We start from the raw sequence: 13,598 nt of genomic DNA, 5'->3' as shown, positions 1-13,598 counted from the left end.
GGGGCTGGGGGAGGGATAGTGTTAGGAGAAATACCTAATGTAAATGACAAGTTGATGGGTGCAGCAAACCAACATGGCACATGTATACCTATGTAACAAACCTGCACATTGTGCACATGTACCCTAGAACTTAAAGTATAATAAAAAAAGAAAAAAAAAGGTAAAATAGAGACAAAGAACAGCACACACCTCATGGGAGGGTTGCTGTAGGGACTAAAGGTGTTCTTATTTGTAAAGTCCTAGAAAGTGTATGCCTTGCGGGGTTAAATCGCTCATTCTCCCAATTTTTGCTGTGGGTGGTTGCTTTTGGGTACTTTTTGCTGGGTTTTGCATCTTTCTTCACCCTCCTTCTCATTCTCAGCACACCAGTATCTATCCAGCTCTACCTGGGGAAGCAGACACCCCATTCATCCACCTCCAGCAGCTCACCTGATCAAGCCTTATTCCCTACCCTTGCCGGCCCCTCCCTCTAAACCCCCTTGGCTGTGGGGTCCTGCTCAGACACTCAACCATCCACCAAACACTCTAACTTCTACCTGGGATTCTGCCAGGTGAATAAAAATGAAATATTTAAAACCTTTTATTTTGTGGCCAGGTGTGGTGGCTCATGCCTGTAATCCCAGCACTTTGGGAGGTTAAAGCAAGAGGATCGCTTGAGGCCAGGAGTTCAAAACCCTGTCTCTACAAAAAATTTAGAAAAATTAGCAGGGCGTGATGGCACACACCTATAGTCCCAGCTACTCAGGAGGCTGAGGTGGGAGGATTGCTTGGGCCCAGGAGTTTGAAGCTACAGTGAGCTATGATTGCATCAGTGCACTCTAGCCTAGGTGACTGAGTGAGATTCCATCTCAAAAACAAACCATTTTGGAAAATTTCCAACGTACACAAAAGTAGACAGAACAATATAATGAATCTGGTTAAGCCACCACCAGGTTCTGCAATTACTAGCTCATGGCCCATCTCCATTCATCCATCCCCCACCCAATCCTTGCTCATCCACCCCTAAGCCCAAGACTATTTTGAAACAGAGCCCAGATAGCCTATCACTTCATTGGTAAATACTTCTGTGTGTTATCTCTAGAAAGCAGGAAATTTTTTAAAATCCTAAAAAATGTTTTTAAGGGTTAACAATAATTTTCTAATATTATGTCTTACAAATACTTTTTCCCTACAGTTTATTTCAATCAGGATCCAATGCATGGTCCATACATTTGCTATTGTTCAATTTATGTCTTTTATTCTTTTTTAAAGCCTTTAATCTTTTTTTCTTTTTTTTTTTTGAGATGGGGGTCTCACTCTGTCACCCAGGCTGGAGCGCAGCAGTGCAATCTAGACTCACTGCAGCCTCTGCCTCCCTGGCTCAAGCAATCCTCACAACTCAGCCTCCCAAGTAGCTGGGACGACAGGTGCATACCCCTGTGCCGGCTAATTTTTTGTATTTTTGGTGGAGACAGGGGTTTCACCATGTTGCCCAGGCTGGCCTTGAACTCCTGAGCTCAAGCAATCCACACTGTGGCCTCCCAAAGTGCTGGGATTACAGGTGTGAACCACCACTGGCCAAGCCTTTAGTCTTTTTTTTTTTTTTGAGACGGAGTCTCGCTCTTGTTGCCCAGGCTGGAGTGCAATGGCCAGTCTCGGCTCACTGCAACCTCCACCTTCTGGTTCCAAGCGATTCTCCTGCCTCAGCCTCCCAAGTAGCTGGGATTACAGGCATGCACCACCATGCCCACTTAATTTTGTATTTTTAGTAGAGATAAGGTTTCACCATGTAGGTCAGGCTGGTCTCGAACTCCTGACCTCAAGTGATCCACCCTCCTCAGCCTCCAGAAGTGCTGAGATTACAGGCATGAGCCACCGCATCTGGCCACCTTTAGTCTTTTTTAGCCTTTTAATCTTTAGGAGTCTTTCTCTTTCTCTATTTCCACCCTGCCCATGCCTCCTGTATTATTCGTGGAGGAAACCAAGTTATTGTTCCTGTAGTTTTTTTTTAAGTCTGGATGTTGCTAATCATATCCACATGGTGTCAATCTAACATGTTCTTCTGAATTGTATTTCTGGTAAACTAATAATTAGATCTAGAGGCTTGATCAAATTCAGGTTCAATGTTATTTTACTTTATTTAGGGAAGAGGGAATGCCATGGTTTGAATATGTCCCCCAAAGTTCAGGTTTTGCAAACTTAATCCATAATGCAACAGTGTTGAGAAGTGGAAACTTTGAGAGGTGATTAGGTTATGAGGACTGTGCCCTCATAAAAGTATTAATGCCCTTATTGTGGGAGTGGGTTCCTGATCAAAGTATGAGTTTGCCCTCCATCCCCCATTCTGCCGTCTTGTGCACACACATGCGTACTCTCTTGCCTTTCTGCTATAGGATGATGCAGCAAGAGGGCCCACACCAGATGCTGAGCAGATGTCGGCACAATGCCCTTGGACTTCGCAGCCTCCTTAACTGTGAGCAAGTGAATATCTTTCCTTTATAAATTACCCAGTTTGTAGTGTGCTGTTACAGCAACACAAAATGAACTAAGACAGGGAACAAGACTATTTCTTCTTCATTTATTAGCTGAAATATTTCTGTAAAGAAAAACTTTCCTCAACTAGTGGCCCAGTGGCAAACAGCACACAGCACAGGCAGGATAAATGCGTGATTCTTTCTCTCTTATTAACATACTGAAAATAATGACTTAGCTCCCTGTTGTCCTCCAAAGGAGACCAGTGTTGTGTTTATTTGGTTGTGTTTTTTGGTGTCATCGTGAACTTAAGGAATTTAATAAATATATTCTTGATGATCTAATTATTTCATCTTTTCCGTCTTATTCAGTTTGGCTGCTGAGTCCTTCTGACCTAGCAGCCCTAGTACCTGAGTCTGTAACAGTAGACTTGGGTCTCTAATGGTCTTCAATAGGTTTCATGCTTTCTTTCATAACAAGATATTCTAGGCTAACTTCATACATCGAATCAGCTCCTTCTCCCAGGAGCCTGGATTTATTTTAACTGGGAAATGGGATTTGGTGAATATAATCTGAGCATTGGAGCTGGTCAGTGCTATTGAGATAATCATTGTTTCTAATCTTTTCCAGTGGATAGAGCTACAAAATATATATTCTCTCTCTTTTAAGCACCATAATAACTTTCAAAATAAGCTTTAATTTTAAAATGAAAACTAAATTATTTATTCCCACTTTTCTGAAGTTTTAAAAATGTTATTTATAGTTATGGAACAAACTATCATCTAGTTATAAAACTATAGACTGGGCGTGGTGGCTCATGCCCGTAATCCCAGCACTTTGGGAGGCCGAGGCAGGCAGAACACGAGGTCAAGAGATCAAGACCATCCTGGCCAACATGGTGAAACCCTGTCTCTACCAAAAATACAAAAGTTAGCTGGGGATGGAGGCACGTGCCTGTAGTCCAAGCTACTCAGGAGGCTGAGGCAGGAGAATCGCTTGAACCTGGGAGGCGGAGGATGCAGTGAGCTGAGATTGCGCCACTGTACTCCAGCTTGGGTGACAGTGAAACTCCGTCTCAAAAAAAAAAAAAAAAAAAATATATATATATATATATATATATATATTTCTTTTCAAAGAAATTTCAAAATATATATATATATTTTTTAAGTAGAGAAAGTAAGCAGAGACACTAATGGACCCCAGATTGAATAGCTTATCATTTTCCCATATTAATCTCAGAGCTCCCCACCTCTTTTTTTTCTTAAAGAAATAAAGTGTTATTGATATAGCTCAAGTATCCGATCTGTCATTCATTTATCTGCCCTCCCAGAAGTAACTGTTGTCCTAAAGGTACTGCTTGTCATACCTCTGCATGTTTTTCATTAAATATATTTCACTACATATGTATTATCCACAATTTATAGGCTCAATGAGTATCTTCAATTTTTTATTTTGAAAAGCTCCATTTTACAGGAAAGTTATAGGAAAAGTACAATAAACACCCATCTGTCCTTCATCCAGATCAATCATCGTTAACATGTTCACACATTGTCTTTGCTTATCTCCCTCCCCTGTGTATGCATTCACACACACACATTTTTATTTTGCAGAACCATTTGAAAGTCAGTTGTCAACACTGTAACACCTCACCCTCAAATACCTCAGCCCAGATCTCCTAAACACCAGGGCATTCTCCTGTATAACCAAATGCAACTATCATTCTCTTGGGAGTTACAAACATTCTTATAAATGGCACTACATTTTAGGTATTTTTTCTTTCTTTCTTTTCAAAGAGATGAGGTCTCACTATGCTGCCCATGCTGGTCTTGAACTCCTGGGTTCAAGTGATCCCACTGCCTCGGCCTCCCAAAGTGCTGGGATTATAGGTGTGAGCAACTGTGCCCAGCCTAGCCACTTACTTTTTCTAATGAGTGTTAGACTTTTGGAATTTATTCATGTTAATACATGTAGATCTGAGTTAATTCATTATATTCTACTATATGACTATATTTATTTAATACATAGATGGCCACATGTTGTTTCTAGTTTATGCTACTGTAAACAATGCAGCAAAGAGCATTCTTGTTCATGTCCCTTGTGCTCATGTGTAGGAGATTTGCTGGGTCATAAGATATGTGCACCTTTGATTTTACTAGATATTGCCAAATCATTCCTCAACATAATATGCAAATGTGTCATTTATTAACAAACATCCTCGCCAACACCACTATTCTTAGACTTTCACTTTTGCCATCTCATTGTTTTAGTCTGCATTTCTCTGATCCTGCTTCTTTCTTGCAATGGAAAGCATACAACAGCCTTTTCTGAAAAAAAAAAAAAAAAAAAAAAATTTGTTTTTTGAAATGGGGTTTCACTCTGTTGCCCAAGCTGGAGTTCAGGGGCACAAGCGTGGCTCACTGCAGCTTCTAACTCCTGGGCTCAAGCCATCCTCTCACCTCAGCCTCCTGAGTAGCTGAGATTACAGGTGTGTGCCTATTTTATTTTATTTTTTGTAGAGACAGGGTCTGGCTATGTTGACCTGGCTGGTCTTGAACTCCTGGCCTCAAGTGATCCTCCTGCTTCGGCATCCCAAAGTGTTGGGATTACAGGTGTGAGCCATTGTTCCCGGCTCTGAACATCTTATGTCACCATTATGACTGTCCATCACAGGGTATCCTTTTATATTATTACTTCTCATATTTTCCCCTGCCTAGATGGTCAGCTGCCACTTAATCTGCAGATGACTGCACTATACAATAACCAAGCAGTGTTCCTTTATCAAGTCAGGAAAGCCTGGGTAAATATCCAAGGACCTCTCCTAGAGGTCAAAATGCAAAAGCTTTAGGAAAGAACACTATCACCAGTTTTTTTCCCCCATTGGAATAAAAAGACATTTTAACTAACATTTCCTAGTTTATGATTTTAATACAGATGTTTGGAACCACTAGAAGTCAGATAAGGCTGAGCATGGCAGCTCACGCCTGTAATCCCAGAACTTTGGGAGGCCAAGGCGGGCAAATCCCTCGAATTCAGGAGTTCAAGACCAACCTGGGCAACATGGTGAAACCCCATCTCTTCAAAAAATACAAAAATTAACCAGGCATGGTGGCATGTGCTTATAGTCCCAGTTATTTGGGAGGCTGAGGCAGAAGGATTGCTTGAGCCCAGGAGGCGGAACTGCAGTGAGCCAAGATCGTGCCACTGCACTCCAGCCTGGGTGACAGAGCAAAATCTTGTCTCAAAATAAATAAATAAACAAATAAATAAAATAAGTAAAGTTAGAAAAGTGTGGAATGCATTTTAGAACATTTTTAATCAAAAACAGCTAGAGTTAATTATAGTGCTTTGAAAAGGGAGCATTTATTGTCTGGAAAACCAATTTCTTAAGGGATATAAGACACATATAGGAAAATTTCACCCTATAAATACATAGTGAACACCTCTCAGGCATTCTTCTAGGTATGGGAGAAGAGGACATGATTTTTGATCCCAAGGAATTCCATGGTCTAGTGAAGGAGACAAAAAAGAAAAAAAAATATTTTGATAAAAACTGATTAGACCTAATTTAATGCTAGTACAAGTTGAGCATCCCTAACCCCAAAATCCAAAATCCAAAATGCTCAAAAATCTGAAATTTCTTGAGTGCCAACATGACACTCAAATGAGATACTGACTGGGGCATGTCAGATTTTCCAATTACAGATGCTCAGATGGTCAGTATAATGCAAATATTCCCAAATCCAATAAGAGTTCCAAAACTGCGAAACACTTCTGGCCCCAAGCATTTTGGATAAGGGATACTTGGCCCGTACAGGGTATTGGGGGAGGGAGTACAGAAGGGAATCATGGGCAAGGAACATGCTACTCAGTGGTGGGTAGGGTGTCAGTAAACTCTCAAAAAGAAAAGTGCCTCAACAGCACCTTGGGATCATTGGTGAGGATACTGGTTGGCAGTGGAACGTCCGAGTCTGTATGGCTGAAGAGCACAGTGCCCATGGGAAGAAGCTGGGACACAGGCTGTGACACTCCTATACTGAGACATGAGTAGTGAGTGACATCAAACGTGAGCAGAATGTGTCTTCCCTCCTTTGAACTCATTCACTTTAAACAAAGACCTTGGAAATTAAGAGTGTAGAACACCTTGATTTCCTTTTTCTGTGAACAAATTGTTCTGTTTCTCTGAGTGCTTCAGCTGCAAGTCAGTATAACTTGCCAGGTTTGCTTCAATCTTATCTACCTCGTGTTTGTAATTATCAAAGTTAGGAAGTTCACAGGCTTAGGTGGCCACTTACAAACATTTGTTGTGGAATGAAAATGGCCATAATGCATACACTTGTTTCAAGCTGACGTTGTCAGTTTGCCAAAGTGGTGAGGGCAGGAGGTGTCTTAAACAATGCCTCATATTCAACACACATGTGGGATTCCCCTTCTGAATTGAAGATGGCTTGCCTCCGAAGACTTCTGGTAAATCACCACGTTCTAGGGACAATGAATGGAGTCATTAAGAAGGCAACTCTTCCTTGCTGGGACATAGCGGGAGGAAGGCTTGCATCCAGGTAGTACTAGAACCCATGCTTGGACTCTCTCCTGCAAGGCTCAGATCAAACATCTCTCCAAAGCCTCTGCCTCCTTCTCCAAGCTTGAGAAGCCTCTTTCTCACGTATTTCAGGTGACATTTTATTCCACTTTGTTGGCGCTCATCGCAGGTATTGTAAAGACTCACGTTCCTGTTTGTTCCCTTACATTGTAAGCTCTGGAGGGCTGGGACCCTATCACGCTCTCCTTGGTAACCACAGAAGTTGTTCGGTAATTGCTAACTGGAGAGGGGGATGCATGCACACCAGGCATTCTTCCAGGGCCAGGAGGAAGGGGCTAACGTTGGTCTGATTAATTTCCCAACATATGCATTCTAGAAGCAAAAGGAAGCATGGAAATGTTTGTGGGCTGGTATGTTTGTTTCTACCTTATTTTACTTTTTGAGGCAAAATAAAAAGGGTAAGATGAACTGAGTTAACTTAATGTCACCAACCGCTCACTGGAAGTTGTTTGGAATCCATCGTTTCCGAAAACTCCAAGCACAGCAGGGCATGAGGTTCCCAGATGGCAGGTGGGCTGTCGGGTCTTCATGGGCAGCGGAAATGGCCAAATTCCATTTTGCACAGTCACATACCTTCTCGGCAGAGCCCAACTATTATTTCCTCACCAGTCAAGTAATGCAGGGTGGGGGATGGGGGGGGGGAAGCTGCCCGGAGCCACGGGGAAGGAAAGGCTGGGCAGGCAGGGCCCAAACTTGCTCCTATTTTGTTAGCGCCTTTTCTTCCCTTTTGAATAAAATCTGCATTCCCTTTCTCGGAGAAGGGCAGCCGGGCTCCCCACCTAACACAGCCCTGAATGCAGTGGACTTGGTGCCCCAAAGCCAAGCTCCTCAAGGAAGCTGAACCCAGGCCAGCATCAGCACAACAGGAGAAAGGGAGATTGTCCCCCGCCCAGCGCCAACATTTCATTCTCTTCAGAGGCCTCAAAACCCTAATTTGACCACAAAAACCTGGCCTCTGGTGTTTCTGTTATGAGTATCGGATTCCTTCGGCTGAACTTGGCTGTTCACTGCCTGAACAAATTACATTAACAATACAGAGAAATGTATACAGGGCCTTAAAAACACTGCTGAGCAGGGACCAAAACAAAGACAGCCGTGTCCTAGCAACAAACCTCACCCCCCCCACCCCCCACCCCCCACCCCCCAGCAGCCTTGGGCTCTGCCAGGGATTGTAAGCCACTGAGCTCCTCTCTTCTCTGCAAACAATTAGGGACAGAGAAGTCACAATTACAGATGGGATTTACAGCCAAAGGAGCAATCTATAAATCACAGTGCTCCCACCCCCGGCCATTCCCAGCCAGATAATCAGAGCCAGATGTTCGGCACAGCTGCTTCAATGTGGGTACACTGTTGGCCAATTCGACCATGCTCCCGCTCTGAGAACCAGCAAAGGCTCCAGCCAAGCCATCCTGCCAAGCCAGAGGGGGCCTCTGCACCCTGGAGCCCACCCAACTGTAGGAAAAGTTGTGTCGTGTGGGAACTGTTTGTTGAAGCCATTGTAGAGGTACATCACTGTCGAGGGTATGTGGCTCCCTGGAGTTCCCTCGAAAGCTGCACAATTTTGTGGTAGTGGCGACAATAACAATCAGCATCTTTAGCATTTATTGATCACCTGCTACGGACTCACCACGGGCGGAGCACGTTACAGGTACTCTTTTGCTAAAGAACACTCAAGAGTTCACCCAATTCACAAAGAAATGGAACCTGAGAGAGGGCAACTGTTTTTCAGAAGGTCCCAGTGTTAAAGTGGCAGAACAGCAATTCAAAGCTGGATCTGCTTGACCTTGATGCCCCAGGAATCTCATCTAATTGTAGAGGGATGGACAGACTCTGGTTTCAGGGCACAGGGCTGGAGTTTCCAAATTACTCTCTTGATGGTCAAACTAGGAAGAGACTTGCCACTATTTTACTCTCCATAGCTGGCTGGTGTTTTAAAATGTCTGGACTGAACCAAATCAGGTTTTTAGCACCTAGGACCAGGGGACAGCAAACTCCAAATATGGCAAAAGCTAGGTTATTCAAATGTTGCCAAGGTGTTTCTGTTCACAGTGCACCTTTATGCATATTTTTCTTTATTGTTACTTATTCACTGAGATATAGCATACATACAGTAAAACGTACACCTTTTTTAAAACTCGGGGAGCCCCTGCTACCAGAATAGGTTCAGAGTGATTCCCCACATCTTAAATGTACAGCTCAATTAATACATCTGTATAAACTTGTGTCACCACCACCAGATCAAGATACAGAACATTCCAGAACCATTTTAGAGGTTCTTGCATATCCTGTCCCAGCCAACATTCCTGTGCCCCCAAGGTAACTCCTACTCTAACCTTTATCACCACAGACAGTTTTGTTTTTGAGCCTTATTGTGTCTTGTTTTGAATACACATGTCTTTTGTACAGTTTTGGTTATTCTCAGGGTCAAATCAAGGCTCCCAATTCAAAACTACCAACAATGAAAACTCGAGATAACACAACTAGTCCTATCTGCTGGCACTGGCTTTGGGAGACGGTTCCACAGCATCCCTAACTCCTGCTCCTGGTGACTAAGAAGACTGCCCCTGCCCTCAAGGGGCAGAGAGGCCCCAGGCCATTTGTCTTCGAGCATCACCCGGTAATCGAATCTGGTAGTAACAAGCTGTGTTTACCCCTCTTGCCACCCGTCATCCTTGACACGCTGACAGCCACCATCTTTCACTCCTCAGGAAGTGCAGCAGGGCATGGAGGATGTGGCTGTGGCTCTTCACGGGAGGGGGAGGATGACACGGGCTGGAATGCCTGGGCTCCCTGACACGGTTCAGGCTGCTGAGCACGGCACTCCCTGATCATCCCTCACACCTCTCACCATCCCGGAGGTGGCTAAGACAGGTGTGTTCCGGGGTGAGAATGGCAGCAGGAGCATCCCACTGGGGCGGGAGGAAGCCCCCCATCCATGCACAGTGCGACATCCTCTGGATCCAGCCTTTAATTCAGAAATCTGGACAGAAAGCTATGCAAGATATGGGGGCAGTGGGTTGGAGCTGTGAGATGTTTCATTCGAGATGACACAAAAAGGCTAGCACATCAGAGAGAGATTGTGAGAAAAGAAAACACACTCTTGGGTGCTGGGAGGAGGGGCAAGGGCAGAATTTTCTTTTCTTGGCCTTCCCTCCACAGTCTTGACCTCGCCCGAAAGCGCAGTACTGCCCACCTTAGCTCCTTGGCACTGCCACAGTTTCACTTCCCAGGGTGGTTATTTTTAGCTGCCCCAAGCACCTGTTTGTTTCCATGACTGTTGAAAATTCTAAATGTGTTGGCATATTATGCCATGGGACACTTCCAAGGGATCTAGTGCCATCAGCCGGAAACGGCAAATCTTTAGGAATTTTCACTCTCATTCAAATATTTATGGCTGATACATAAATACAGTGACCTTACCTTCCAAATAAAACACCGGGGCATGGGATTCCTCAAAGGCTATTTTTGGGTATTACTTCTAAGTGTGAGACAATCAGAGAGGTGTCATTGGGATGTGGAAACCATAGAATTATAGGATATTCCTGATTTGTAAGGAATATGTCTCATTACCTACAATAAGGACCACTAGAAAATTCAGAACTTAAAATCAGCGTAGACACAGGCTACTCTAGAGTTCTGCATTTCGAAGTTTAATACAGTTCCTTGTCATGGCTGCTCCCACCCAAAAAGGAGCTGGGGTCCATTCATGCACCTGGCCCCCAAACCTTCCCCCGCCCCCAGCCACAGGGAAACTGCAGGCTTCTCCTTCCCGTCTTTGTGCTTCCCTTCAAGGCGTCTTCTGGGCCTCCCTTGGATCACCAGTCCAGTCTTGCACAACCCCTTCTCACCCCACCCCACACCTCACCCACTTCCAGGACTCCACCAGACAGATTTTCTAGATTCTCTTCTGCTGAGGGACAAGGTTTTGTCACGTTCGAGTCCCAGGGGACATCTTAGGGCCATTCCACTTCCCAATCCCGTAATGACACAGAAGGGTCCTCTGACCCTCCCCATGTCTCTGTTTGGACCCCACAGTGACCTTGCCCACAGCCTGCTCAGCGGGTTCATCTCACTGTCCTGAAGAAGGCTGTGCATGCCCAACTTGGGGGTGATGACATCCTTCCTCAGGGGTCCAAGACACTGACGTGCACCAAGACCCAAACCCATTTGCAACTCACACAGAAACAAAAGAAAACCCCTCAACAGTCATAAAAGGACTCTGCTGACAGCCACTTGACACGGTGCACACTTTCCACCTCTGCCCTTTTACTCTTGCTGTCCCCCTGCCTAGCATGGCTCTTCCCTCTCGCAGTTTAGGCCCAATTCAAAAGACAACTCCTCTAAAAAATCCATCAATCCCCAGGCTGCCATGAGTTTTCCTTCTTCCGACCCACAGAGCAAGCACATGAATGCTTCCCAGGTTTGGGCAGAGAGGAGTCAAGATAATAACAGCAGCCACAATAATAATTATCAGGTGCTTCTGGCCTTTTACACAGACCGAGGCTCAGCAAATCCCCACAACAAGATCAGGACGTAGGTACTGCCGCTGTCCAGACGTACAGAAGAGGTCAGGTAACCTGCCTGAGGTCATGCCAGCTGGTAAGTGGTGGGTCCAGGGTTTGAACCCAGCCCCACTCTTAGCCCAGACACACCACAGAGCTATGCAGGAGGGGTGGCCACAGCCCATCTGGTGGCTGCTGACTGTTACCGTGTAGGAATTTGAGCCCATTCTTGCCATACCTCCTGATTTTTTGAGACAGGCTAGAAGTCTGAATTTTTTTTTTTTTTTTTTGAGATGGAGTCTTGCTCTGTCGCCTAGGCTGGAGTGCAGTGGTGTGATCTCAGCTCACTGCAACCTCTGCCTCCTGGGTTTAAGCGATTCTCCTGCCTCAGCATCCCGAGTAGCTGGGATTACAGGCATGCACCACCACACCTGGCTGATTTTTGTATTTTTACTAGAGATGGGGTTTCATCATGTTGGCCAGGCTGGTCTTGAACTCCTGACCTCGGGTGACCCACCTGCCTCGGCCTCCCAAAATGCTGGGATTACAGGCATGAGCTTTCCCGGCCGAAAGTCTGGATTTTTACATGACTTTTTTTAACTTTGTAAAATCACTGTTCCTGCCCCAAATCACAGCTACAAGGGATGTGGGCCCATGGGCATAGGTCATGCCTGCTCTAAAGACCAGACCAGGCACTACCATGTGGGGTCTCCCCTGCTATGGCCTGGAATTATGATTTCTATGTCTGTGGTTTCAGAAACTCTTCTTGCCTAAATGATAAGCTAGGTGGGGGCAGGGAGCAGGTCCTATAATGCATCAATGTTTTGTGAAATCCCACATAGCTGTTGCCCTTCCTGGGAGGCACAGGGAGAGACTTACCTTCATGGAGACCCCACTACGAGCCAGCACTGGATGAGACCCTTCTCACGTGTTGTCTCATTTAATCCTCATAATGACCTGTTGAGGTTGGTAATACTGACCCAGCTTTCTTTTTAAACCAGTGAAGATCTAAAAATCAGAGAGGTTAAGTCTCTGACCGAAAGTCACAGACATCAGGAGCAGTGCTGTGCACACACCTTTCAGCTCAGAGAACTGATGCACATATTGTTGGTAGTCTCCATCTTGGTGGTTCCAGACAATTCCTAAATTTATTAATAAGGCGGAGTTTATGTTTGGCAGGATCTCACCAGGGACATAGCCTATCTCTCAGTAAATAAGAAGGCACTTGGATCCCTGGATACCTAAATTCTCAGAGCTCTCAGGCCACTGTTTGCCTTGAAGACAGAAAACTGCCCTAGAGATGAAAGCTATTCAACAATGCGTACTGAATCCCTACTGTGTGGCCTGTTTTATGAGTGCAGAAGTCAAGGTGCCTCTGGGAGATAGACCCATCTTGCTGTGTGATGGGAGGCAGTACAGTGTGGGTGGTGCCTCATGCAGGTTCCTGGGCTCTGCCACTTGTTAGCTATGTGACCCTTGGGCAGGTTGCCTCGATTCTCCACACTTCATTTTCCCTCCCTGTATGTGGAGGTAATGAGATGATGCTGACCGAAATCACCACCTCACAAGGCTGTTGTGAGGATTAAATTAGTTGATATACATGTTTAGAATGATGCCTGGCACATGGCAATTACTCCGGAAATGAGCATGTTATTATTTAGAACACTAAGTCGCTATTCCCTTGCCACTCCCCATGGAAGAAAGAGGCCCTAAGAGACAAGGACAAAGGGCTAGGAACAACCTGGATGAACCCAGCCCTCCCTCCACACTGTTGTCTGAAACTTCCTTCAATGGCCTGGTGAAACTTCTTCCTCCCCTGGATGAATCTTGGCTATGGTGGGTTTCCACTTGACTCTCTTGGGTTTTCCAGGTAGACAATCTGCAAACTGTGATAGTTTTACCTGTTCTTTTCCAACTTTTGTCGTCTTGGCTACTGTGCCAATGCAAAACCCCTGTCCCCCTCTCCTAGCCCTTCACACTTGTCTACCTAGCACCAACCCCATGGCACTAGTGGAGATGCCTGCCAAGGGGAGAAACTACAGGGCTCC

The 13,598-nt window shown here is 45.1% G+C and overlaps 1 protein-coding gene and 1 long non-coding RNA gene across 2 annotated transcripts in view; both read right to left on the bottom strand.

The window, feature by feature from the left end:
* TCF7L1 (transcription factor 7 like 1) overlaps window positions 1-13,598 on the bottom strand; it is a 178,496-nt gene that overhangs the window by 86,734 nt on the left and 78,164 nt on the right. The gene's annotated exons all lie outside the window — the stretch shown is intronic.
* Window positions 5,787-10,283, bottom strand: LOC115838367. Its single transcript, XR_004033377.1, has 3 exons — window positions 10,242-10,283; window positions 6,744-6,930; window positions 5,787-5,957 (listed from the first exon to the last, which is right to left on the bottom strand). It is a non-coding gene; the product is annotated as an uncharacterized LOC115838367 (long non-coding RNA).

The sequence above is a fragment of the Nomascus leucogenys genome, chromosome 14 (genome assembly GCF_006542625.1).
Source record: "Nomascus leucogenys isolate Asia chromosome 14, Asia_NLE_v1, whole genome shotgun sequence".
NCBI lineage: Eukaryota > Metazoa > Chordata > Mammalia > Primates > Hylobatidae > Nomascus > Nomascus leucogenys.
Note: the sequence above shows the minus strand (reverse complement) of the source record. Positions and strands in the feature narration are given on the sequence as shown.